This window comes from Oncorhynchus keta, chromosome 1 (genome assembly GCF_023373465.1).
Source record: "Oncorhynchus keta strain PuntledgeMale-10-30-2019 chromosome 1, Oket_V2, whole genome shotgun sequence".
NCBI lineage: Eukaryota > Metazoa > Chordata > Actinopteri > Salmoniformes > Salmonidae > Oncorhynchus > Oncorhynchus keta.
In genome coordinates, this window is record NC_068421.1 from 20256253 (window position 1) to 20262252 (window position 6000).

Sequence of the window (6000 nt, forward strand, 5' to 3'; positions counted from 1 at the left end):
GACAACACCGCTCTCATCCTGTTCAGATACACATCCCCATAGCCGCTGGGTAACTGTCTGTAAGACAACACCGCTCTCATCCTGTTCAGATACACATCCCCATAGCCGCTGGGTAACTGTCTATAAGACAACAACACTCTCATCCTGTTCAGATACACATCCCCATAGCCGCTGGGTAACTGTCTATAAGACAACACCTCTCTCATCCTGTTCAGATACACATCCCCATAGCCGCTGGGTAACTGTCTGTAAGACAACACCGCTCTCATCCTGTTCAGATACACATCCCCATAGCCGCTGGGTAACTGTCTATAAGACAACACCGCTCTCATCCTGTTCAGATACACATCCCCATAGCCGCTGGGTAACTGTCTGTAAGACAACACCGCTCTCATCCTGTTCAGATACACATCCCCATAGCCGCTGGGTAACTGTCTGTAAGACAACACCTCTCTCATCCCCTGTTCAGATACACATCCCCATAGCCGCTGGGTAACTGTCTGTAAGACAACACCTCTCTCATCCCCTGTTCAGATACACATCCCCATAGCCGCTGGGTAACTGTCTGTAAGACAACACCGCTCTCATCCCCTGTTCAGATACACATCCCCATAGCCGCTGGGTAACTGTCTGTAAGACAACACCTCTCTCATCCCCTGTTCAGATACACATCCCCATAGCCGCTGCGTAACTGTCTGTAAGACAACACCTCTCTCATCCTGTTCAGATACACATCCCCATAGCCGCTGGGTAACTGTCTGTAAGACAACACCGCTCTCATCCTGTTCAGATACACATCCCCATAGCCGCTGGGTAACTGTCTGTAAGACAACACCTCTCTCATCCTGTTCAGATACACATCCCCATAGCCGCTGGGTAACTGTCTGTAAGACAACACCTCTCTCATCCCCTGCTCAGATACACATCCCCATAGCCGCTGGGTAACTGTTTGTAAGACAACACCACTCTCATCCTGTTCAGATACACATCCCTATAGCCGCTGGGTAACTGTCTGTAAGACAACACCGCTCTCATCCTGTTCAGATACACATCCCTATAGCCGCTGGGTAACTGTCTGTAAGACAACACCTCTCTCATCCTGTTCAGATACACATCCCCATAGCCGCTGGGTAACTGTCTGTAAGACAACACCTCTCTCATCCTGTTCAGATACACATCCCCAAAGCCGCTGGGTAACTGTCTGTAAGACAACACCGCTCTCATCCTGTTCAGATACACATCCCCATAGCCGCTGGGTAACTGTCTGTAAGACAACACCTCTCTCATCCTGTTCAGATACACATCCCCATAGCCGCTGGGTAACTGTCTGTAAGACAACACCTCTCTCATCCTGTTCAGATACACATCCCCATAGCCGCTGGGTAACTGTCTGTAAGACAACACCACTCTCATCCCCTGCTCAGATACACATCCCCATAGCCGCTGGGTAACTGTCTGTAAGACAACACCACTCTCATCCTGTTCAGATACACATCCCCATAGCCGCTGGGTAACTGTCTGTAAGACAACACCTCTCTCATCCCCTGTTCAGATACACATCCCCATAGCCGCTGGGTAACTGTCTGTAAGACAACACCACTCTTATCCCCTGTTCAGATACACATCCCCATAGCCGCTGGGTAACTGTCTGTAAGACAACACCTATCTCATCCCCTGTTCAGATACACATCCCCATAGCCGCTGGGTAACTGTCTGTAAGACAACACCGCTCTCATCCTGTTCAGATACACATCCCCATAGCCGCTGGGTAACTGTCTGTAAGACAACACCTCTCTCATCCTGTTCAGATACACATCCCCATAGCCGCTGGGTAACTGTCTGTAAGACAACACCTCTCTCATCCTGTTCAGATACACATCCCTATAGCCGCTGGGTAACTGTCTGTAAGACAACACCACTCTCATCCTGTTCAGATACACATCCCCATAGCCGCTGGGTAACTGTCTGTAAGACAACACCTCTCTCATCCCCTGTTCAGATACACATCCCCATAGCCGCTGGGTAACTGTCTGTAAGACAACACCACTCTTATCCCCTGTTCAGATACACATCCCCATAGCCGCTGGGTAACTGTCTGTAAGACAACACCACTCTTATCCCCTGTTCAGATACACATCCCCATAGCCGCTGGGTAACTGTCTGTAAGACAACACCGCTCTCATCCTGTTCAGATACACATCCCCATAGCCGCTGGGTAACTGTCTGTAAGACAACACCTCTCTCATCCCCTGTTCAGATACACATCCCCATAGCCGCTGGGTAACTGTCTGTAAGACAACACCGCTCTCATCCTGTTCAGATACACATCCCCATAGCCGCTGGGTAACTGTCTGTAAGACAACACCTCTCTCATCCCCTGTTCAGATACACATCCCCATAGCCGCTGGGTAACTGTCTGTAAGACAACACCGCTCTCATCCTGTTCAGATACACATCCCCATAGCCGCTGGGTAACTGTCTGTAAGACAACACCTCTCTCATCCTGTTCAGATACACATCCCCATAGCCGCTGCGTAACTGTCTGTAAGACAACACCACTCTCATCCCCTGTTCAGATACACATCCCCATAGCCGCTGGGTAACTGTCTGTAAGACAACACCGCTCTCATCCTGTTCAGATACACATCCCCATAGCCGCTGGGTAACTGTCTGTAAGACAACACCACTCTCATCCCCTGTTCAGATACACATCCCCATAGCCGCTGGGTAACTGTCTGTAAGACAACACCGCTCTCATCCTGTTCAGATACACATCCCCATAGCCGCTGGGTAACTGTCTGTAAGACAACACCACTCTCTTTGACAAGACACAGAATAACCCCATTGAGACAAACACCTCAGGCAATTTTCATAAAGTGTCTGACAAAGTTATTTGGTTCACATAACTGTGCTTAACATTCCCACCAAGAGGTTTCAATAAGGTGTGTGCTTATAAATTGCTCAGGGCAAAGTCGTGACCGTACTTCAAAAATATAAAATTGGATGGTTCCAGCCTTGATGATGTTTTTCCAGCTACAGTTCTGCACGTCGTTGTTAACTTTGGTGGAGGACTTTAAATCGCCATTACAAAGAGATTTTTGTACAGCAAATTTACTCAATACCTCCTTTTTATTAGAAATATCCTTCCCTGAAAAATGTGAATAGTCTGTGCCTGCAACAGAGAAAATTCTCAGGTCTTTAAACCCCCTCTAGAGAACCAAACATTTACCCGATAGTGCTTTTAGATCTAAGAGGCTTTCTCAGAGGGTGTGAGGACTTAAATATTTGATAAGTTAATGAATAGCTGTAATTCCTACTCCTACGGATTGGAAAATTCTCTGAATTTCACAGGCAGTTAAGACATACTAGTCACTCAGTGATTTTAGCACTTCCTAGTACTCTAGAGTCTATCTTTCATTGAGTTTAATGGAGTCACTTTGGGAGAACTGTGGTAAAGAAGTACCACTGAAACAACAAACAAAGAATGCATTAAAAGCTGAGAGGATTGCAGACTCATGGGATTATAAGTGAGAGTTGATAAAGGGATACGAGAGGAAAGCACCTTTCTGTTGTATTTGCATGATGAACTGTGTGCACTCACTTTTTTGTTGTTGACTATTTGTGTTTGACATTTTACTTCATTGTTAGGAGCTAGTAACATAAGCATTTCACTGCATCCCCTATAACATCTGCTAAAGTGTGTACGTGACCAACGAACTTTGAATTGATATATTAGACAGTGTTGTAGATACTTCTATTATCTGAGAGTTGCCCAGAGTGTCTCTGTTATCCAGGTGTTGCTTGAGCTGTGTCTTCTGATCTCTGAGACGGGCTTTCCAATTGGACACCACTTTCTCCAACTCAGACATCTTCTCCCGCAGCTCCCGATTTGCCCTGGAGACGTCAGCTGACCTGGATGACAAGTCCTCAAGAGCTTTTCTCAACTGAAGAGAAAGAGAGAGACACATAAATAGAAGGGAAAGACAGAAATAAAGAGTGATGAGAAAAGAGGCCGGATGATACTTCAGAGTTCTGACTGATGATGGAGTGTGAGAGAGAGTGCAGTACCTCTGAGATTTCTCTCTGTGACAACCTCTTCACAGAGTCCCTCTCTTTCCTTATCTGACGCTTTATAGATTCCAGATGCTCTGATCATCGACCAATCTCTGTTCTGGCCTCAGCCAGCTCCGTCTCTCTGATAGACATGCAGAATTTAGACATAAATGTCACATTCATGCTAAGTAACCATGTACGCTTTCACATAATTAAACCACACTAAAATAAACCCCCACTATCCACATTAGTCCTTGTTAGTTACCTCTGTGTGATGGTGTTCTGGGGTCTCTGGCTCGGTCTAGGTTGGCCTGCAGAGGGCCGTTGGCCAACACAACCTGCTCCAAACTCTGGGCTAGTTTCTTGTTGTCCAGCCTTGCCACATCCAGGGCCTTATGCAAGGGTTCCAGCTAGAGAATCAAATGTATCTTTGTAAACTAATATGACTATTAAAAGCTAAGAGCTGTTTGTGGGTATATGTGTGTTGATGACTCATTAATGGCTGTAGTTACCATTTAGTTTTTCTTTGAGCTTCTCCACCTCTGCCTGTAGCCTCTGAATCACTCTCTGACGCTGCAGTCTGACAAATACATTGGTTGTTCAAATATACACCCATATATACATGAACAACAGACAGACACACACCTACCCATCTCTCCTGAGTGAGGCTAGCTCCTGCTCTCGTCACCCCACCTCCTTCTGTACAGACTCAGTGTTGTGTTGCAGACGGGAGTGGGAGACCAAAATATTCTCCAGGGTCTGAGCCACACTGCCCCCACCCTGACGAGACACACCTAGCCAGCTCTCCAGCTCACACAGCTACAGGACAAACACAAAGAACAGAATCAGGTGAGATAGTGCTGGGCTGGAACAAAAGCATGCATAAACCCTGTAGCTCTCCAGGACCCAGGTTGGGTAACCATTTTACTAGCCCTTTGACGTTGTCCCCATGCTGCTCCTGCAGTGTGTCCAGTTGTCCCCTCAGTGTCTGGCTGTCCCTCAGAGCCTCGTCTCTGACTGACACCGCAGTCTCTGGTTATCTGTAAATTACTCATTTATATTTTTGACTACTTTACCTTCACTCCATATATTTTCCCTGACACATTTTGAAAGATTAGCAAAAAAGGAAAATGGTCCTATTCACGCAATTATCAAGAGAACATCCCTGGTCATCCCTACTGCCTCTGATCTGGCAGACTCACTAAACACACATGCTTCATTTGTAAATTATATCCGAGTGTTGGAGTGTGCCCCTGGCTCTCCGTAAATTAAAGAAACAAGAAAATCATGGTTTGCTTAATATAAGGAATTTGACATTATTTATACTTTTACTTTTGATAAAAATGTATATTTTAGCAATTACATTTACTATTAATACTTAAGTATATTTAAACCAAATACTTTTAGACTTTTACTCAAGTAGTATCTTAACTTTTACTCAAGTATGACAATTGGGTACTTCTTCCATCACTGGTTTTATGCATAAAGTCCTTACCTGTAGCTTCCCTTTCTCATAGGCCAGGTTGTTGTTACTGTCCGTCAGCTCCTTCAGCATCTGCTCCACCTGCTGCCGAGCCATTTGGGTAAAGAAGACACCATGAGTTGAGAGGTGAGGGGAAAGAGGAAATGAAAGAAAATAGAGAAAGTATGTTACATACAAACACACATTCACTATGGATGGACAGATTTAAAGTGATGTGACCCCAGTGTGTAGATACTGAATGGATCGCTCACCTGCTGGTGCTCCATGGCAGCCAGCTTTCCCATGAGCCTCGTGTTCTTTTCCTCCTGCAAGGTGGAGCTCAGAGTGCCTGTCTCCAATTGTCAATCACACAGGATGCAAAGTGGACAGAGGACAGTTAAGAAAGCTATGGTCAGATTCAGACACGAAGTATGTCCACTGTTAGTGCAGAGGCCCTTTTCATGATGCAGAGACCCTTTTCATAA